General features: G+C 32.5%; 1 long non-coding RNA gene across 2 annotated transcripts in view; it reads right to left on the reverse strand.

The window, feature by feature from the left end:
- LOC136800914 (uncharacterized) overlaps positions 1 to 21,999 on the reverse strand; it is a 34,612-nt gene extending 12,613 nt beyond the window's left edge. Inside the window, exons 1-3 of one of the 2 annotated variants that reach the window (XR_010845774.1) lie at positions 21,831 to 21,999; positions 17,909 to 18,086; positions 14,797 to 14,986 (exon numbers count right to left, since the gene is read on the reverse strand). This is a non-coding gene — a long non-coding RNA (uncharacterized lncRNA). Of the gene's footprint in view, positions 1 to 14,726; positions 14,987 to 17,908; positions 18,087 to 21,830 lie in introns of those variants that run through there. The other variant, XR_010845773.1, reaches the window with a different exon arrangement.
- Between the last annotated feature and the right edge of the window lie 1,513 nt (positions 22,000 to 23,512).

A 23,512-nucleotide genomic window follows, 5' to 3' on the forward strand; every position in this document is an offset into this window, starting at 1 on the left:
TTACGAAAAATGTCTTGCTAAAATTATTGAGCTTTATCATTCATTTAGACGGAATAGTTGATTGTGGTTTAGGCCAAGAGCCTATTACTGTGGGTTATGAGAAAGAAGAATTTGATGGATAATAAATAAAGATTTTTTGACCAAAAGTTTCAAAATTACACTTCTAAACTTAGTTGATTTCAATTATATTTTCAGATTCTTCATTTCTTTCTTGGGTGAAAAATTAAAGCTTCCCCTTTCTTGGATTTTTAACTTTTTGAATTCATCCAAAAAAATCTTTCCCCTTTTTTCCTTCAATTTATCTATATGTGTTCAAGCACACTTTAAGATAAATGATACGACCGAAAGAAATATGTCAGTCAAAAGAAACTTAAACTTTATTCCAAGTGATGTGGATTATATAGAACCAATTATTGTAAAAGACATCCTAAGTTATCAAAACTACTCACACTATATGGAAGAATTTGATGCAACAAGAAAATATTTCTTCGTTATGTGCAAAAAAAAGGAGACAGCGAGAGATGGTGCTATAACACTAAATAATTTTTTCTTTAACAAAGCAACAATGAAGTTTGAAAAGAAAAAGTGACATTGACATTGAATAAGCCAAAAGAACCTGGTAAAGAGAAATATATCATTGACTTAGTGGGGAGAGAAACAGTTTTCGTGAGAAATTACGAGAAATGTTTGCTAAAATTATTGAGCTTTATCATTCCATTTAGACGGAATAGTTGATTGTGGTTTAGGACAAGAGCCTATTACTGTGGGTTATGAGAAATAAGAATTTGATGGATAATAAATAAAGATTTTTTGACAAAAGTTTCAAATTACACTTCTAAACTTAGTTGATTTCAATTATATTTTCAGATTCTTCATTTCTTTCTTGGGTGAAAAATTAAAGCTTCCCCTTTCTTGGATTTTTAACTTTTTGAATTCATCCAACAAATCTTTCCCCTTTTTTCCTTCAATTTATCTATATGTGTTCAAGCACACTTTAAGATAAATGATACGACCGAAAGAAATATGTCAGTCAAAAGAAACTTAAACTTTATTCCAAGTGATGTGGATTATATAGAACCAATTATTGTAAAAGACATCCTAAGTTATCAAAACTACTCACACCATATGGAAGAATTTGATGCAACAGGAAAATATTTCTTCGTTATGTGCAAAAAAAAGGAGACAGCGAGAGATGGTGCTATAACACTAAATAATTTTTTCTTTAACAAAGCAACAATGAAGTTTGAAAAGAAAAAGTGACATTGACATTGAATAAGCCAAAAGAACCTGGTAAAGAGAAATATATCATTGACTTAGTGGGGAGAGAAACAGTTTTCGTGAGAAATTACGAAAAATGTCTTGCTAAAATTATTGAGCTTTATCATTCCCATTTAGACGGAATAGTTGATTGTGGTTTAGGACAAGAGCCTATTACTGTGGGTTATGAGAAATAAGAATTTGATGGATAATAAATAAAGATTTTTTGACAAAAGTTTCAAAATTACACTTCTAAACTTAGTTGATTTCTATTATATTTTCAGATTCTTCATTTCTTTCTTGGGTGAAAAATTAAAGCTTCCCCTTTCTTGGATTTTTAACTTTTTGAATTCATCCAAAAAAATCTTTCCCCTTTTTTCCTTCAATTTATCTATATGTGTTCAAGCACACTTTAAGATAAATGATACGACCGAAAGAAATATGTCAGTCAAAAGAAACTTAAACTTTATTCCAAGTGATGTGGATTATATAGAACCAATTATTGTAAAAGACATCCTAAGTTATCAAAACTACTCACACCATATGGAAGAATTTGATGCAACAGAAAATATTTCTTCGTTATGTGCAAAAAAAAGGAGACAGCGAGAGATGGTGCTATAACACTAAATAATTTTTTCTTTAACAAAGCAACAATGAAGTTTGAAAAGAAAAAGTGACATTGACATTGAATAAGCCAAAAGAACCTGGTAAAGAGAAATATATCATTGACTTAGTGGGGAGAGAAACAGTTTTCGTGAGAAATTACGAAAAATGTCTTGCTAAAATTATTGAGCTTTATCATTTCCATTTAGACGGAATAGTTGATTGTGGTTTAGGACAAGAGCCTATTACTGTGGGTTATGAGAAATAAGAATTTGATGGATAATAAATAAAGATTTTTTGACAAAAAGTTTCAAAATTACACTTCTAAACTTAGTTGATTTCTATTATATTTTCAGATTCTTCATTTCTTTCTTGGGTGAAAAATTAAAGCTTCCCCTTTCTTGGATTTTTAACTTTTTGAATTCATCCAAAAAAATCTTCCCCTTTTTTCCTTCAATTTATCTATATGTGTTCAAGCACACTTTAAGATAAATGATACGACCGAAAGAAATATGTCAGTCAAAAGAAACTTAAACTTTATTCCAAGTGATGTGGATTATATAGAACCAATTATTGTAAAAGACATCCTAAGTTATCAAAACTACTCACACTATATGGAAGAATTTGATGCAACAGGAAAATATTTCTTCGTTATGTGCAAAAAAAAGGAGACAGCGAGAGATGGTGCTATAACACTAAATAATTTTTTCTTTAACAAAGCAACAATGAAGTTTGAAAAGAAAAAGTGATATTGACATTGAATAAGCCAAAAGAACCTGGTAAAGAGAAATATATCATTGACTTAGTGGGGAGAGAAACAGTTTTCGTGAGAAATTACGAAAAATGTCTTGCTAAAATTATTGAGCTTTATCATTCCCATTTAGACGGAATAGTTGATTGTGGTTTAGGACAAGAGCCTATTACTGTGGGTTATGAGAAATAAGAATTTGATGGATAATAAATAAAGATTTTTTGACAAAAAGTTTCAAAATTACACTTCTAAACTTAGTTGATTTCTATTATATTTTCAGATTCTTCATTTCTTTCTTGGGTGAAAAATTAAAGCTTCCCCTTTCTTGGATTTTTAACTTTTTGAATTCATCCAAAAAAATCTTTCCCCTTTTTTCCTTCAATTTATCTATATGTGTTCAAGTACACTTTAAGATAAATGATACGACCGAAAGAAATATGTCAGTCAAAAGAAACTTAAACTTTATTCCAAGTGATGTGGATTATATAGAACCAATTATTGTAAAAGACATCCTAAGTTATCAAAACTACTCACTCTATATGGAAGAATTTGATGCAACAGGAAAGTATTTCTTCGTTATGTGCAAAAAAAAGGAGACAGCGAGAGATGGTGCTATAACACTAAATAATTTTTTCTTTAACAAAGCAACAATGAAGTTTGAAAAGAAAAAGTGACATTGACATTGAATAAGCCAAAAGAACCTGGTAAAGAGAAATATATCATTGACTTAGTGGGGAGAGAAACAGTTTTCGTGAGAAATTACGAAAAATGTCTTGCTAAAATTATTGAGCTTTATCATTCCCATTTAGACGGAATAGTTGATTGTGGTTTAGGACAAGAGCCTATTACTGTGGGTTATGAGAAATAAGAATTTGATGGATAATAAATAAAGATTTTTTGACAAAAAGTTTCAAAATTACACTTCTAAACTTAGTTGATTTCTATTATATTTTCAGATTCTTCATTTCTTTCTTGGGTGAAAAATTAAAGCTTCCCCTTTCTTGGATTTTTAACTTTTTGAATTCATCCAAAAAAATCTTTCCCCTTTTTTCCTTCAATTTATCTATATGTGTTCAAGTACACTTTAAGATAAATGATACGACCGAAAGAAATATGTCAGTCAAAAGAAACTTAAACTTTATTCCAAGTGATGTGGATTATATAGAACCAATTATTGTAAAAGACATCCTAAGTTATCAAAACTACTCACTCTATATGGAAGATTTGATGCAACAGGAAAGTATTTCTTCGTTATGTGCAAAAAAAAGGAGACAGCGAGAGATGGTGCTATAACACTAAATAATTTTTTCTTTAACAAAGCAACAATGAAGTTTGAAAAGAAAAAGTGATATTGACATTGAATAAGCCAAAACAACCTGGTAAAGAGAAATATATCATTGACTTAGTGGGGAGAGAAACAGTTTTCGTGAGAAATTACGAAAAATGTCTTGCTAAAATTATTGAGCTTTATCATTCCCATTTAAACGGAATAGTTGATTGTGGTTTAGGACAAGAGCCTATTACTGTGGGTTATGAGAAATAAGAATTTGATGGATAATAAATAAAGATTTTTTGACAAAAAGTTTCAAAATTACACTTCTAAACTTAGTTGATTTCTATTATATTTTCAGATTCTTCATTTCTTTCTTGGGTGAAAAATTAAAGCTTCCCCTTTCTTGGATTTTTAACTTTTTGAATTCATCCAAAAAAATCTTTCCCCTTTTTTCCTTCAATTTATCTATATGTGTTCAAGTACACTTTAAGATAAATGATACGACCGAAAGAAATATGTCAGTCAAAAGAAACTTAAACTTTATTCCAAGTGATGTGGATTATATAGAACCAATTATTGTAAAAGACATCCTAAGTTATCAAAACTACTCACTCTATATGGAAGATTTTGATGCAACAGGAAAGTATTTCTTCGTTATGTGCAAAAAAAAGGAGACAGCGAGAGATGGTGCTATAACACTAAATAATTTTTTCTTTAACAAAGCAACAATGAAGTTTGAAAAGAAAAAGTGATATTGACATTGAATAAGCCAAAACAACCTGGTAAAGAGAAATATATCATTGACTTAGTGGGGAGAGAAACAGTTTTCGTGAGAAATTACGAAAAATGTCTTGCTAAAATTATTGAGCTTTATCATTCCCATTTAAACGGAATAGTTGATTGTGGTTTAGGACAAGAGCCTATTACTGTGGGTTATGAGAAATAAGAATTTGATGGATAATAAATAAAGATTTTTGACAAAAAATTTCAAAATTACACTTCTAAACTTAGTTGATTTCTATTATATTTTCAGATTCTTCATTTCTTTCTTGGGTGAAAAATTAAAGCTTCCCCTTTCTTGGATTTTTAACTTTTTGAATTCATCCAAAAAATCTTTCCCCTTTTTTCCTTCAATTTATCTATATGTGTTCAAGTACACTTTAAGATAAATGATACGACCGAAAGAAATATGTCAGTCAAAAGAAACTTAAACTTTATTCCAAGTGATGTGGATTATATAGAACCAATTATTGTAAAAGACATCCTAAGTTATCAAAACTACTCACTCTATATGGAAGATTTTGATGCAACAGGAAAGTATTTCTTCGTTATGTGCAAAAAAAAGGAGACAGCGAGAGATGGTGCTATAACACTAAATAATTTTTTCTTAACAAAGCAACAATGAAGTTTGAAAAGAAAAAGTGATATTGACATTGAATAAGCCAAAACAACCTGGTAAAGAGAAATATATCATTGACTTAGTGGGGAGAGAAACAGTTTTCGTGAGAAATTACGAAAAATGTCTTGCTAAAATTATTGAGCTTTATCATTCCCATTTAAACGGAATAGTTGATTGTGGTTTAGGACAAGAGCCTATTACTGTGGGTTATGAGAAATAAGAATTTGATGGATAATAAATAAAGATTTTTTGACAAAAAGTTTCAAAATTACACTTTTAAACTTAGTTGATTTCTATTATATTTTCAGATTCTTCATTTCTTTCTTTGGTGAAAAATTAAAGCTTCCCCTTTCTTGGATTTTTAACTTTTCGAATTCATCCAACAAATCTTTCCCCTTTTTTCCTTCAATTTATCTATATGTGTCAAGGACATTTTAAGAAAAATTATACGACCGAAAGAAATATGTCAGTCAAAAGAAACTTAAACTTTATTCCAAGTGATGTGGATTATATAGAACCAATTATTGTAAAAGACATCCTAAGTTATCAAAACTACTCACACCATATTGAAGAATTTGATGCAACAGGAAAATATTTCTTCATCATGTGTAAAAAAAAGGAGACAGCGAGAGTTGATGCTATAGCACTAATAATTTTTTTCTTTAACAAAGCAACAATGAAGTTTGAAAAGGAAGAGGTGAAAAAGAAGCCAAAAGAACCTGGCGAAGAGAAATATAAGATTGACTTAATGGGGAGAGAAATTATTTTGGGGACTTACCACTAAGGATGCTGTCTTTTTAAAATTATTTTCAAAACTTTGCTTCTTAAATTACTATGCTTAAAGGTTTTCTACGAAATAAAAGGAGCTTATTCTAGGCAGTGTCTGCATGCTGAGTCAGATAAATTAAAGCTACTTTTTTTACGCAGCGACATCCTCCAAACAAGTGAAAGATCGAAAATTGTTTCGAGATGTGAACTCAAGTTATATTGCTTTTGTAAACAAAAAAGCAGCAAAGTTGATTCCGAGCAAATTTACAATCGAATGTTTTGATTCTAAGATAGAAAACATTATACTTATTATAAAAACAAAAACATTCGAAAGAGTATCAGTAAAATTCTATTTGTTTGAGGAATGTATTTTTATTTAATGTATTTGTATTTTCAAAAACTTTTTCTAATCTTGTCGCACTTTTCTTTTACATCAGCATCATTACTTCATAAGTTTAGGATCAAAAGTGAATAATTTTTTGAATAGTTTATAAATGGTTGGATGATAATAAATCAAAATTCTACAAATGCTCCATATTGATGTCATTAACACTAAGGTCAAAGATAATTTTATAAACATTCCGTCGTGTCATTATGGTATTATGGTATTAACAGAGTTTTTATGAATAACCACTGCTTTTTTCCGAGAGAAAGCTGTTAATTTAAATTCTGAAACTTTGGAGGGAAAAAATCATATCAATTGGTTTCAAACGAATTTCTTTTCGAACTACTTGAAAAAAATTAGACGAAAAAATACATAAATTGGAGAAAGGAGGAAATTAAAATTTAGGGAAATGGCACGAACCTTTTCAGTTAATCACAATCGACAAAATCAAAATATTACATTTTGAAAGGAGAAGGGCTAAGTTTGAAAACCTTTGAGGTACAGAAAAAATGAACTTTTGAAACATAATTAAATATACTCTAGTTAGAATTAAAAAAACAACTTAAAATTTAGGTCGATTTTTAACGTTATTGAGCACTTTCAGAAAGTAACTTTTATATTCAATTGAGCATAACTTTCGATCTAATGAACCGAATTTATTAAGTGACCCATCAAAATTTGAGTTTATCTTTCTTCTTTCTAATGAAATAGGAATTGTTCCTTTAAAACTTTTAGATTTCGAGTAAATTAGTTTTAAAGAGAGAAACTTGGTTTTGGCCAGTCAATCAGGCTACAATTTAACTGACAAAATTAAGAGCTTTGGTGGAAAATGGTTAGTGTTCTTGAATGACAGGGATAATGGATTCTGTTGGTTTTGGGAGAAAATGGCTTTCAGTCAAAACTTTTCACAACCACAAATTCTGACGTGTTGAAAAAAAGCTGCAGCCATCAACCTACAAAAAATCTATTTTTAACAATTAGGTTTGATCCCAATGCAAAAGGTTGGCAAATTCTCATCAATATTGTTCTTGCATGACAGGTTTACTGGCTTCTGTTGGTTTTGGCAAGTCAATCAGGCTACAATTCAACCGACAATATTAAGAGTTTTATCGAAAATGGCTTTCCGTCAAAACTCTTAACGACCACAAATTCATTTGACGTGTTGAAAAAAATCTGCATCTATCAACCTACAATAAATCTATTTTTAACAATTACATTTGATCCCAATGCAAAAGGATGGAGAATATACTTCAATACTGTTATTGACCGATAAATTTACTGGCTTCTGTTGGTTTTGGCCAGTCAATCAGGCTACAATTCAACCGACAATATTAAGAGTTTTATCAAAAATGGCTTTCCGTCAAAACTCTTAACGACCACAAATTCATTTGACGTGTTGAAAAAAATCTGCATCTATCAACCTACAATAAATCTATTTTTGACAATTACATTGATCCCAATGCAAAAGGATGGAGAATATACTTCAATACTGTTATTGACCGACAGATTTACTGGCTTCTGTTGGTTTTGGCCAGCCAATCAGGCTACAATTCAACCAACAATATTAAGAGTTTTGATGGAAAATAGTTTTCCGTCAAAACTCTTCACAACCACAAAAAAATGGCTTTCCGTCTTAACTGTTCACAACCAAAAATTCTGCTGTGTTTAAAAAAATCTGCATCCGTCAAGCTACAATAAATCTATTTTTAACAATAAGATTTGATCCCAATGCAAAAGGGTGGCGAATTCTCATCAATATTGTTCTTGCATGACAGGTTTACTGGTTTCTGTTGGTTTTGGCCAGTCAATCAGGCTAAAATTCAACCGACAATATTAAGGTTTTGGCAGAAAATGGCTTTCCGTCAAAACCCTTCACAACCACAAATTCATTTTACGTGTTGAAAAACATCTACATACATCAATCTACAATAAGCCTAGGAAATTCAAACATCTTAGATACCTTTGCCATGAATTGGTTGAAGAAAAGATAAAACAGACGGGTGTAAGATTTGAGCTTGGTTTGATATTTTTACATTCATTCATTTAGTGAGAGCTAAAATGTTCTTCGTGTGCACAGACTTGTTAAAAGCAAACTAACTTTTTTAAATGATCAATTAGGTCCATAAGATCACAAAAACGAGCGGTGAGGAAAATTTTGACCATTTTGCTGGTCCCCATGTGACGTCATCACTTTTGCTGGGGCTTGAAAATGAAAGTGAAAATTAGAAGCTCATATATGGCTCAAATAAAAGATATTTATTCAAGGATTCCGAAAAATATCACAACATATACCTGAAAATCAATATTTGAGAAGCGGTAATGGAAAATAGCTGAAAAAATGACGTCATCGGCAATTAAAAAATCGTTGAAATCAAAAAGTTTTTGTTTCATTTGAAAGAGCTTGGGAACAAAAAATATTACTACTACGGAAAACCTTGAATTTTCACATGGCAAAATGGTCAAAATTTTTCTCACCACTCGTTTTGCGATCTTATGGGCCCCCCCCAGCGGTTTGCGTGAATGTGTAAATGGGCATTTTCGGTTGCGTGAATGCGTGAAAATTGAAAAAAAAATGCGTGAATGCGTGAATTGAAAAAACTTGCATGAACGTGAAAATCCACTTTTTGACTGCGTGAATGAGTGAATCTGTGCTATTTTGTGCGTGAATACGTGAATTTTCTCTTTTTTCCACTGATTGTGTGCAGTGTTTCTGATTTTCCAATGTTTCCCCGATTTTTCCCGAAAATTTTCCGATTTTCTGAAAAATTTGGTTATTGCGTGAAACTCGAGGAAAATTTGCGTGAATTTCGAAAAAAATTGCGTAATTGCGTAAATTGAGGGTCCGCTAGGGGGCCTCTATTATGGACCTAATTGATCATTTAAAAAAGTTAGTTTGCTTTTAACAACTCTGTGCACACCAACGATGCTTTTAGAACATAGTGGCTCTCACTAATTCAATAATCAATGTATTAATCATTTATTTAATTTTTGTTTAATTATTTTCTAATTATTTAGTTATTTCTTTATTTTATCGTCGATTGACTTCTATATGTTGTCGCCACTAAGCGAAAGAACCATTAAAACTAACAACGTTAAGTTTAAAATTCAAAATATCTAAGGGTTTTGAAAATGCGTTTTTAACTGAAGAAGATAATTACAATTACAGATATTGTGGGCAAACCGGCAAACGTATAGTAGGGTACACTTTAAAGTTTACTTTTATTTTCTTATTATTTATTATGTGTTTACGACAAATGACATCGTTTGAAAAACTGCTGAACCATGAAGCCTAATTTATTGAATTATATTATCAAAATTTGTAGCTTTCTTTAGAAAGAAATATCTTTCTATAGCTTTAGAAAAGAATGCTGATGAAGATGGTGGCAATGCGGTTTTAAAGGTAAAACCCATAAATACATTGTAGAATCCTACTTTAACTAGTGGCGTTTTCTAAATATGTTTATATGATAGTTTCGGATTTGTATAGGTCATAACAAGCTATGATTCAGTATATTAATTTCAAAAATCCTACACAAAAGGTCAGCTGTTTTTTGTCTTTGGATACGGGGGGGTTAGTCTTCAAGATTGGAAGGTCTGCCGGAAGGATGAAGCTTTATCTGTAATAAAAGGGGTTAGTGATTACTTAATCGAAATTAATTGTTTGTTGGATTACATCTTTATATTAATAGCGGTGCTTTGTGTGTCTGTGTGTCACCACTTTCGTTTTCGCTTTGTTTGTGTTCAAAAATTATGACTTTTAGTCTCTTGCTCCACAAATTTGTTCAATTGGATTCGCGCGATTTGCAAAATATCGGATAGAGCTTGGTTTAGACTTTATTCAGCCTTTGTTTTGAAAGTTAAAGGCCCATCTACATTTTAGTAATTTTAATTTCTGCCCAGAGTTGTCTTTTTCTCTCTTCTTGTGTTTTAAATATTTTCGAATGTATTTAACGATCGTATTTATAGTAGGGGGAATTTTGTTCGATTTTTGGAATCGCTTGACTGTTTTGTTAGAAGCACTTGTTATACATTTTTGGAAAGCTAAGGGGTAGGGGAATCGAAATTACTATGTTTCCAATTTTTTTTCGGACACTTTGGTGTGATTTTCGGACAAATATGACGGTCTCAGGCAAAATTCATAGGGTTAAAATTAATGAAAATTTTAGCTCGAGAAAACGGAGACCTGTTGTATATTTTTGGAAAGCTCTCAAAAAATTAAGATTAGAGATATATTGCAAGTATAGGTGATTTCAGTACCTAACTCGAGATATTGAGCTTCAAAAAGCGCAAAAACTGGACAAAATAGCTGTTTCTGGCTGAAAAACACGGTTTTCAAGGGTTAATATCTCGAGTTAGGTACAGAAATCACCTATACTTGCAATATATCTCTAATCTTAATTTTTTGAGAGCTTTCCAAAAATATACAACAGGTCTCCGTTTTCTCGAGCTAAAATTTTCATTAATCTTTAACCCTATGAATTTTGCCTGAGACCGTCATATTTGTCCGAAAATCACACCAAAGTGTCCGAAAAAAAATTGGAAACATAGTAATTTCGATTCCCCTACCCCTTAGCTTTCCAAAAATGTATAACAAGTGCTTTTAACAAAACAGTCGAGCGATTTTACAAAATGCCCTCTACTATTATAAATGACATTCGAATTCTTTTCAAAACAAGACAATTTCATTTCATAGAAAAGAATATTTCAAAAGTAAATCAAAACATAAAAATCAAAAAGTTTGTGGACAACAACAGCATTCAAAGGACGATATAAAGCATAAGAAAAAATTAGTTTACTTCTTTCTTCTTAAAAAAATATTCAAGTCGTCGTTTAGTCTGTCATTTTTTATGTTTAAATTCGAAAAATTATGCCAAGGGTTTAAAAAAGCAACTTTAAATTGTCTTATTTTTTTTCGATCTGATAAAAAACAATGAGTTGCACTATTCTTTGTGACCTTCCCACTTTTTCCTGAAAAATTGTCATTTAAACTGGACGGCATATTTAACGCGAGCGAAGCGAGAAAAATAACTACCTGCAAAGTCGTTTCAAACGACACTGGTACAGTAAACGATGCTCTTTCTGATAACTTTTGACTTAAACAAAAAATTATGTCACGGGGGGGACAGTACACTATCCAAATATGGTTAAAAGATAAGACACCCGGGGGAAGGTTAGAGTTAAACGTTGTAGAGATTCCTTCTTTTTATTTGATCGCTTTTTTAAGCCAGCTTCAACATCCAAAGTAATTTTAGTGCGTTTAGCTACAGCTTAACCGGCATGCAACGTCGGGTACCGGCTAGTAGAGTTTATTTCATTTAACATTTCATTATCAGCTGCAGCCCTCGAGCTCAAGCGTTGAGACCTTCACACAGGAAATATTCTCATTGGAAAAAACGAGAAAGAAACACTAATTTGGAAAGTGGTTTTTCTTTGACTGTGATCGATTTTACTCTTCCGACTGCTCATTAGTAAGGATACTCTGAGAGTGTCACCTTGAAGTTCATTATTTCTGTACAAAGTTGCCAAACTACCAAAACTAGAATTTCAAGTATCAAAATGTGTCAAATGAAAACCACAAAGTTACTCGGTTATTCAATTCAGTAGACGACAGCAATCTCTTCCATGGGTTAAACGAATCATAGGAGATTCCGAAATGATATCAAATTCTATTATATTTTGCTGAATGAGAGACAACGTTTGTAACTAGAGATCATTAAATCATCCCCCATCGAAAAGTTTTCAAAAGAAAGCTTAAATTCAATCAAATTCAAAATCAAAAGAAAAATTATCGACCAATGAAAGTGCAATTCGCAAATGAGGGAGATAAAAACACCGTGGTGAATTCCAGACAAGGGAAATGATTTGCAGCAATACCGAATAACAATAATTGTCACCGAAAATGGACTACAAATATTATGAAATTTTCAAATAGAGCCCGAGGAAAAACTTTTCCTTTAAAAAAAATCGATGAATACATTTCAAACAACACCACACCAACGAAGAAGTGCGTACTCTACAAACTTGATTAAAAAGAGCCACATGCTACAGCCGATCTACGTCACACAAATTACGAGACAAATTTTTGGAATTCTTCTCAACTTCAAGCTCAAAACAACAGACTGAAAAGCATGACTCTCAAATACAAACAAATGAAAAAATCAATATCACGAATTTCTACTAAATCTAGCTTTAAAACAACATCCTGTTTGGACCTACCCCGGTGGAGGTCCTATAAATTAACCGTCGTTCGTTCGTTCGTTCGTTCGTTCGTTCGTTCGTTCGTTCGTTCGTTCGTTCGTTCGTTCGTTCGTTCGTTCGTTCGTTCGTTCGTTCGTTCGTTCGTTCGTTCGTTTTCGTTCGTTCGTTCGTTCGTTCGTTCGTTCGTTCGTTCGTTCGTTCGTTTCGTTCGTTCGTTCGTTCGTTCGTTCGTTCGTTCGTTCGTTCGTTCGTTCGTTCGTTCGTTCGTTCGTTCGTTCGTTCGTTCGTTCGTTCGTTCGTTCGTTCGTTTTCGTTCGTTCGTTCGTTCGTTCGTTCGTTCGTTCGTTCGTTCGTTCGTTCGTTCGTTCGTTCGTTCGTTCGTTCGTTCGTTCGTTCGTTCGTTCGTTCGTTCGTTTCGTTCGTTCGTTCGTTCGTTCGTTCGTTCGTTCGTTCGTTCGTTCGTTCGTTCGTTCGTTCGTTCGTTCGTTCGTTCGTTCGTTCGTTCGTTCGTTACCAGCTTTTCTCGAGATTGGCTCATTAGTTTTTTCTGATTTTTTGCACAAAGATGCATGACTATAAACCCTCGAATGTGACGGAGCCCGATTTTCGAGAAAAAAAAAATTTAGGCAAATTTAGGCCAAAAAACGGCTAAAAAACGGGTTTTTTGGACTTTGTGAAAAATTGGAACATCAATTTTTTCTGATTTTTTGTATGAAAGTAGGGTACCATCATAGGTAAAAGATGGCTTAAGCAGATTTTTTCAAAAAAATTTTGTTGGCTCAAAAAACGCATGTTTATCTATAAGAATCACTATTAATAAGCATACAATGTTCTTAGTCAAATTACTCAATCATTTTTATGAGATAGATGTATTTTTTGCTCATGAGGACTTACTTTTGAAGAATATGTGTTTAGACATGAAATTTAGGCTGCTTGGCGTGTTTTTATAGAAAAACTGGCCAAATTCGTTATTTTTTTATAAGCACATTATCAATTACTTAGGTATTAGCTTTTCGAGGTTGGCGCTTTCATTCTTTATGATTTTTTGCACAAAGATGCATAACTATAAACCCTCGAATGTGACGGAGCCCGATTTTCGAGAAAAAAAATCTTTAGGCAAATTTGGGCCAAAAAACGGCTAAAAAATAGGTTTTTTGAACTTTGTGAAAAATTGGATCATTATAGGTGAATGATGGCTCAAGCAGATTTTTGCAAAGAAATTTTGTTGGCTTAAAAAACGCATGTTTATCTATAAGAATCAATATTATACAATGTTCTTAGTCAAATTACTAATTTTTTTTATGAGATAGATGTTTTTTTTTTGCTCATGAGGGCTTACTTTTAAAGAATATATGTGTTTAGACATGAACCTTTGGTTGCTTGGCGTGTGTTTGTAGAAAAAATGGCCAAATTCGATATTTTTTTATAAGCACATTATCAATTACTTAGGTATTAGCTTTTCTTTTTATTTCTGACGTCAGAAATTATAAAATTTTTTATCTCTTTTCGCTTGTTTTTTTTGGTTTATTTCGCTATTTTTTCTGGATAAAGCGCTAAAAATCAGTCGAAGCTGAAGGAAACGGTTAACAAATACAATAATAACCGGTTTTTTTCGGGCTGTACTGAAAATATTGCCCCCGGTCAACGCAACAACCTCGCAAGCTCGGTCGTTACTTGACCTCGGGCAATATCTCTCAGTACAGCCCTCACTAACCGGTCATTGTATTAGAATCACTATTAATAAGCATACAATGTTCTTAGCCAAATTACTCAATATTTTGATGAGATCGATGTTTTTTTTGCTCACGAAGTCTTGAATATGAAAGAATATTTATAGAGCATGAAATTTTGGTTTCTAAACGGTTTTTTATAAGAAACAAACGACCAATTTTAATAGATCGTCACTATTAGTGTTCTGAATGATTGTTTAATGGTCACGCTCACGTAGATATCAATTATATATGTGTTAAATGCATAACCAGGTAGGTCCATAAAAGTATCACTTGTTTCTTCCTAGAATTACGTGTGTGGAAATACCTTGGTTTTGGTCTCATTTGTATAGTGAGATGATTAATCGGAAATGTTTGGAAAATTGTACAACGTGAACCTTATTCTAACCAAAAGGTTAAAAATAAATGACGACTAATAAATAAAACCATTACCAATACCAAATTTTGACTTTTCCATTTTGCTTGTCGTTACGATTGACCTTTTTCTCCATGAAAGCTGTTCCTGTTTCAAGCTGACTAGAAACCAAAGGCATTAAATTCGGACTTGAACATAGCACATGATCTCCACGCACTCGGCCCATATGTAGATCTTCCCTGTCACGTGTTTGATTTTGAGGTTCACCTTTTGAAAAAAGATAGAAGATTATATGAGGCAAATCTGCTCTTTGAATAAGATCTTCAGATTCATTAAGGCTCTGTGACTTAGGATCGTGATCAGATTTGTAAAATAGCCTTTATTGTAACCGAGTAATCTCGGACTGCACAGTATAATATATTCAGGGGGTCTGTACTAAAATATTTTAGTACCCATGTACTAAGATTTTTATACGCAATTAGACACAGAGACCACCTAATTTTGGTCTTTCCAAGGATAAATTTAGTTTTCTCGGGACCATTCTTCCCAAAATTGCTGATTTTTGCAACATAATATTCATTTTTTTGAAAAAGTTGATATTTTTAAACAATGCTTCTTTATGAATTAAGCAAACATTAAAGACATTTGAATGAATGCAAAAATAATTTTTTCTATAAGTGCAAAAATTTTAATCTTTTTTGAGAAATAACAAAAATTCTGAAAAAGATTCAAAAGATGACCTTATTTGATTTGAGACATAAAATTTTAGGGGTCACTTCTCATAAAACCATCAATTAGATTTAAAAAACAGTTACATAATGTTACGATTGGGAACCTTGTATGGATAATTTTGTCAGAATTTTAAAACCATTGCCCATTTAAAAACGTGAAGATTTTAGAGAAAAAAATCTTTCAAAGAAAATGTGATGAAACTCTCAATATTCATAATGTGTCAACTCAAATGTATCCTTATAAAATTACTCCGTCATTTTAACCACACATCAGTCAAAAATATCTCAACTAAATCAATAGTACAGCCTTAAACAGTTCTTATCAAGTTATTAATTGAGTTGTCTCCTTCCAATGATAGTACATCAAAGGAAAGCCGGTTTCAATAGATGTATAAAAGATTTGAACGACCTTAAAGACCCTTATTAGTTTTAAAGATTCATCTACTCAAAATTATCTTTCGATTAAGAAGGTATTACTTTTAATCACTTTTTTTATTAAAGAGTAAACTAGACGATACCCGGCGTTACACGTTGATTTAGCTGTTGTTGAACATATTATTTATTGTTTTATTGTATTGAAGAGTAAGCTCACCACTGTCTCATTTAATTAAAGCCACGTGCCAAATATTTAAAACAACTATTTCGACGCTCTTGGAGCTTGATTATGGTGTCAATTTCTATCCTTTTGAATTATCAGCATCACAATAATTAGTGGCACAAAGTTTTTTGAAAATGGTTTGAGAAGCTTTGTATTTCATCATCAGATTGTTATTTCTGTCGAAATTAATTATTTTGTCAGCATAAAGACAATAGAATAATTGATTAGATTCATATCTCTAAAACTGGCCTTCCCAATTTTTTCCTACTGACAAGTTCTATCTATTCATACTAAAGACATCTCATTCAGCATAATTGAAATATTTGGTTTAACAAAGTTTACAAACATCATACTTAAAGACTATGTCAATACTTTTGTCAAATAGTGTCACTTTGTCAAGAAAATGACTGGTTACTTCAAAGGTCACTTTTATTATTCTGAGGACTTGATTTAAACATTCTCTACAGTGGAAAGAGCAGATAAACTCAATAACCCAAATTTATCTGGTCGCCGGTCGTGGTCACTAGCCGTGGTTGCCATTTCTGGTCGCTGTTTAGAAACTCCTGTTATTCTAACAAGCTTGTCTTGTGATTCTTATATTTTATTTTATTATGTTCTTTGCTATAACAGATCTTGTTTAAAATATTTTGTTTTGAAAAGGATTTAAATGTCTCAAATCAAATAAGGTCGTTAATTATTACATTCGAAAACATGAAACAAAATAAAAAAGAGAGAAAAAAAGAAAAACATAATAGGTGGCCCGGGCAGGTCAGGGCAAAAATTATAATATATCAATCAAAACAAAATTATCGAATAACTCAAAGTCATCTTTTAAAAGAACTAAAACATTGCTTGTGAAAGCGAAAGTGACACACAGACAAAATGACACACACAGTACCGCTATTAATATATAGCTAGCCAGTACCAGGCGTCGCATGCCGGTTAAGCTGTTGGACATTGAAGCTGCCTTGAAAAACGATCAAATAAATAAAAAGATATCTTTAAAGTTTGACTCAAATCCTCCCCAGAGATCTTTTTCTCGCTTCGCTCGCATTAAATACGTTGTGGCGTCCAGTTTTCGACAATTTGAGAAAATGTCATGGTAAAGAGGAGTGAAATGTAGAAATGACAATTCTTCAGGAAAATAAACGGGAAAGCCACAAAGAATAGTGCAACTTTGTTTTTATCAGATTTAAAAAGATAAATAAAGTCAATTCTAAAATGCTTTTTTTAAACCCTTGTCATAACCTTTCAAATTTAAACATGTAAAATGACGTACACAGTTTTTAACAGTACCAACCACTTGAATGTTTTTAAATGAAGAAAGATGGACTAATTTCGTCTCTTGCTTTTTATCGCCATTTGAATGCTGTTACAGTATTCTCTTATTCGACAAACGTTTTAATTTTTATGTTTTGATTTAAATTTTAAATGTTCTTTTCTATAAATGAAACTTGTTTTGTTTTTAAAAGAATTTGAATGTCATTAATAAATGCGATCATTAAATACGTTCCAAAACATTTCAAACAAAAGAAAAGAGAAAACGAGATCGGGCAAAGCTAGGAAGAAATTAAAATTACTAAATTTATATAGGCCTTAAATTTCAAAACAAAGGCTGAATAAAGTCTGAGGCTGAAATAAGAGCCTGGGCTCTATCCCATCTGTCAATCAAAACAAACTTATCGAAAACAAAACTTTGCTTGCGAAATCGAAAGTGACACACAAACAGAAATCAGAAAACAGACATACAGACTAATAATATATAGATGTATCAAAATACAGGGATAAGATTTTCTTACATGGTAAGAAAAATTAAATTAGTAATTCTTGTAATTTCCAAACAAGAAAAATGTAACTTGCCAGTTAAAAACATTGAGCATAATTATTGAGCACCAGCAGAGCAACTTCTTTGCTAGAGGGACTTGTGTCCAATGTTGTACATTATCTTGTGTCATTATTGATTCATTCTTGTGTTTAATTATGAGGGACAATTTGCAATATTCATATTTCCTCGTGTAGTTGCTAATGTGGTGACAAGCTTAAATAAAAATATTGAAAATTCATTTTAACAGACAGTAACAAAGCTAAAAGTGAGTCAAAGAGGGCCGAATTGTGTCACTTATAAATAATGATCACCTTTAATTTTAAGATTTTTAACAACTTTAATTATTGACATGAACATTGTTAACTAAAAGGTCGTTATTCCTTCCTCAAGCAAGTTACGACCTGCGCAAAAAATCAATAAATCAAAAGACATGAATTCTTTCAAAAGTTTCTGTTGATTTTCACTCTTATTATTTTTTCCAAAAAAGGGGTGAAACAACTGGAAAAATCATGTTTTTTGATTTATCTATTTGTTAGCACTCTAATCATTTTGGACGTTTATTAGCACATTTGAGAAAATATCATTGATATCAAGTAGTTTAAGGTCAATTAAAAGGTGGTATTTGAAAAGTCTTTTAGCTGCTGCAAAAGTCAAATAACTTAAATATGTACGCACACAAAATAAGCATTGTGACACAAGTTCAAATTTTAAGCAAAACCATAGAAATATTTCAAGGCAAAAAAACCTCATGTTTACAAAGGGACGGATGCATAATACGCATCCCTCCTGGGCTAAGGGTTATAATAAAAAACAACAAGGATGTCTCCTTGTATCATTTCATTTATGGGAAATATATGGAAAAATTGATATTAAGCCGTTTTCTAGATCGATGGGCTTATAAAAAGCATGTGTTTTAGGCCTAATTCTCATAACAACATTCTAGAAGGAACTTCTAAATAGAACAAACACTTCAGTTTTTGTGAGCTCACTTTTTGGTCAAAAATCATTATTGTGTGTGACATTAACAAACAAGTTATTAATTATTCTATCTCTGCCTATAAAAAACCTTTCTTATAAATATTAATGTGAAAATTAGGCCAGGTCATACTCAAATGTTTGTAACTCCACATGTTTAAGTCAAATCAGAGGAGGGTACAGACACAGGGTACTGACCCATAGCCAGGTGGTGGTGTCTATTTTTGCATTTCAAAAAAGTTAGTACCCGGTACTACTTTGGGGGTGGGAGTGTGTATTTTTCACTCTTCAAGCAAGTACAGGATACTATTTGGGTACTTTTTCGCAGAGTTTTGCTGTTTTCCAATAAAAAAGTAGTTTGCTGTAATATTTTGACTTTTTTCAAATATTAATTTTTTTTACTCTTTTGAGAAATTTTTTGATTTTTTTGAAGACAAAACTTCCAAAATGGTTAAGAGGTGTGTGATGAAAATCAAAGGACAAAAGCTTCTAACTCCATCATTGATAGTTTCCTTGAATTATCTGTCAATTTTCAGTACGAAAACATAGTACCCATCTCTTGGTCTTAATCTGTAAAATTTAAGATTTTAGGGGTGGTGTCCCTATTTTTTACAGCAAAAATGATGTGGCGTTACAGGAAATGACGCTGTTTGTAACTATCTTTGATTGATATTTTGTTGATGTGTTCAAACTTTAGAAATAAATAACAAAGGTCTAGGAGTATTGTGTTTATAAAAAATAAGTCTAAGTTCAAAAATGAAAATGTCTGAATTCAATGAAAAAGTATAAGTCTGATTGAAAAAGTTAAGTTCTTAAATGAAAATAAAGGCTTGAATGAAATACTGAACCTATGAATCATGTCAAGGCAAGGCCCTAATGTATCAGTGTGAACTGAAATAACAAAACAAAATGGCTGCCAAAGAACAAGAACAAGAAATAAAACCTACCAGGTAGCCAATATAAGAATTATGTGAATGAATATTGACTATTGATTGACTTGAGTTGAAGTTGACATTGACACATTGAATTACTTTAAAGTTAGAGCCTTATGAATTATGATGCCATTATGGTCAGTCAGCATGACATGACACAAAATAGTAGCTCTGAGGTGTGACTGAAGTGAGGCCTTAAATAGACTGAGTTCACACTGTGACATGATACTGAAAATGAGGCCTTGGAAACCATGTGTGCCTAACGTACTAAAATAAAATGAATGAATAAATATAGCCTAGTCTAGCTAGCCTAGCCTAATGGCACACAAATGAGATAAGTTACAGTAAGTATATAATAAATAAACACTATTTCCAAGGTGCAACAATTTTTTTGTTTCATGATTTATAAATTAAATTTTGTACTTTTTATTTTTGTTTTTGAAATATATTTTGATAAAAGTCACTTTACAAATGAAGTAATACCCGGTACTAAATATGGGTGGGTGGTACTAAACAAAACTTTAGTAAAAAATCAAGTTAGTACCCTATTGGTTAATATCCTGCCTCTGTATCCCCCCCTGGTCAAATACCAAAGAAAATTAACAATAAGAGCCAAGAAAATCTAAAACACTTCTAGCCACCCAAAATAAAAGCTAAATATAAATCCTCTCTAAAATTTAATCTTAAAATCCGAAAACAGCAATAACATAATAGGAATAATTTAGTTAAAAGAGCATTCATATATATGCTTATAAATAGTGATTCTTGTAGATAAAAGTTCTGAGCCAAAAAAAAGCATTTTGCGATAATCTGCGTGTATATAAAATATTTTACCTAATAAAAAAATATTTAGTCTACTCAGATGCCTCCCTCAGCGGTTTATGTGAATACGTGAATATGGTTGTGTGATTGCATGAAAATTCAAAAATTTGCGTGAACATGAAAATCCACTTTTTGATTGTGTGAATGCATGAATCTTGGCTATTTTGTGCGTGAATATGTGAACTTTCATATTTTTCTACCAATTATGTGCAGTTTTCCTGCTTGTTCAATTTTTTCCCAATTTTTTCCAGAAATTTTTCCGATTTTTAAAAAAAATCAGGCTATTGCGAGAAACTGGAGGAAGATTTGCGTGAATGTGTGAATTTTGAAAAAAATTCTGTGAATTTTGAAAAAAATTCTATGATTGCGTGAATCCAGGTTCCGCTGGGGGGGGGCTCTCAAATGGGTTGGTTTAAAAAGTAAGGTAGCCAATTGAGGTAGCTAATTGAACTAGGTTGTAGAGTAGCCATGTATTTCACGCACCCGAGCAAAAAAAAACTTTTTAAATATGATAATCCTCATTGAAGGGTATGATGCAGAAGATATTATTTAAACGATTCAACTTAAAATACATGGTCAGAGCTTGTTCTCCACTATTTGAACTTTAACATCAAATTTGGTAAATTTGTTTTAAAATTCAAGGTTTTTAAGTTTTGCCTGAAAAGACTTAACTTTCAACCTTCATAACTTTTGATAGAAAGATTTTAAAGGCATGTTTCAGACCTCAATTTTCATCAGCATTCTATGCTCTTTCCGCTGGAACCATCAGATTTTGAATATTTTCAAACTAATTATTTTTTGCCCAGTCACCTGATGACGTCATCTGGCACTGGCAGGTGGCAAAATTTGGTGTTACTGTTTAAATAAGTTTTAGACTCTCTAAGGATCATCTGTGCTAAATTTCATGCTTTTATCACCATCTGAAGTATTCTTTACGTTTTTATGTGCTAACAGAAGACCTCACTATCACCAAGTTCGATTGTTGGGTCTGGACGAATAAGCATAAATATAGTGTAAATTCAGGGGGCTCAGGGTAATTTTTTCAGAAAATGAGCTAGAATGCTAAACAAACCCCAGGCCTAAGCCGAAAATTTGAGTTGCTTATTCAAAAAAAAGTAAAACTTTTTAGATTACCACCCCCTTTTAACTGCCCATTCATTTCCATCAATCTAATCTCACCACAGTATAAATTATCGGGAGAGAAATTACAGGAAAATTAAGTAGTTACCTTTCTTATTCTCGTCAAGTGTTCTACCAATGGTGTGTTCTCGACTTGCTATTTTGCATCATGAACATGTTTGCATGAACGATAATGATTTCCATGATTTGACAGCATCTTTTGAGTTTGAGATTTCTCTCGTATTTTTTTCTTGAGCTCGAGGCATTTCAGAGTTCGCGGCTTTTTGCATAGGCCATTTCACGGTCGAAATGGATCATGGGTAATCAGGACTGATTGCGCCTCCATTACGGCTTCCCGTTGGCTAGTAATCTCCAAGCAGATCCTCCGCTCCACTCACGGGACGCTGCGCTGTAAACCCCGTGGTTTCACTGGCCGTAGCAATGGTGATCTGTTATGAGATTAGTTGGCTAGACGCAAAAATCTTCAATTTTTTCAAAACTTTGGACCAATAGTAAGTCGTTATTAGCGCGCAGTGGTCCTGATTACCCATTACGCTTTGCGACTGTGAAATGGCCTATGTGAATTGTAACTTCTAAGTGCATTGTGGTCTAATTATGGTCTAGTCCCCAGGCCTCTCGAAAAGGGCGGTTTTCAGGCATAGGGCGTCCTCCTAGGGCGGGAGGTGATTACATATGCATATGTTTTCATCTCTGGGGGGGACTATATCGGCTCAGATGGTTTCTCAGAAGCAGTCACCGACCTATAATGAGGCCCCCCCCAGCGGACCCACATTTCACGCGTTCACGCAAAAAATTTTCGCAATTCACGCATTCACGCAAGTTTTTCTCGAAATTCACGCAAACCCATTTTTTTGGGAAATCGGTGAAACTTTCGGAAAAAATCGGGGAAAATGTCAAAAATAGAGGTCTTGCACATTTCGCTAAGTTACGTAATTTACGTAATTTCCGCCACTATAGAGTAAAACGTTCGATTTGCATAAAATGGTATGACAAGGCTGTGCTCGAGATATTATTCGACCGGATCTGGTCATGCACTTGAGAAAAACTTAACTCAGTAATGATTTTTCATGTAGACCTGACTATAAAACACCGTGTTTGGTAGCGTCATAAGAAGCCCCCAAATAGAAAGCGTTACGTAATTTTTCAACTTTAATGCCATCACGCAAAATATTTGATTCTTCTAACTTGTCACGATCGTTTGGAAAAGGTGAAGCTTCTGCAGTTAACGTATCGCGATAGTGTAAGTGAAATTTTTGTACAAAAAATAGCTTAAACATTATCAAAAATATAGGTCAAAACTCGAGTATGACACCATGATGCTTAATAGCTCAGGGGTAAGGAGGCGCAACCATGGTTTACGCAAAGAGGAAATTTTTGCACTTCTGTCACTCGCGCTTGGCTAAAAATGCTCTCTTTAACACCATTGAAAAAGAATGTAGTCTAAATTCGTATTAGAGGCAAAGTACGATCGCTTGATAGCTTGTAAAATGAGGTAAAAGAATGAACATTTGTTGCGAGCGAAGCGATCAAAAAATTAAAAAAAAAGGTTTTAATCAGGGCTGGCGAATTAATTTTCTAACGTGGAGGGGGCGAAAACATAGTGACTAAGGAGGCGCAACCATGTTTTGCGCCGACAGGAGAAAATTTCTATTTTAACCCTCTGATGTACACTTAAATACGACTCCATTTCAGACTAATTTTGCCAAGAAATCAGGTTATCGAAAGTCTACATCATGGGTAAAAATTTCTTTGAAATAAGTTTCTTTTTAT

The sequence above is a fragment of the Clytia hemisphaerica genome, unplaced genomic scaffold (genome assembly GCF_902728285.1).
Source record: "Clytia hemisphaerica strain Z4C2 unplaced genomic scaffold, Clytia hemisphaerica genome assembly, whole genome shotgun sequence".
In the NCBI taxonomy this organism is placed as follows: Eukaryota; Metazoa; Cnidaria; class Hydrozoa; order Leptothecata; family Clytiidae; genus Clytia; species Clytia hemisphaerica.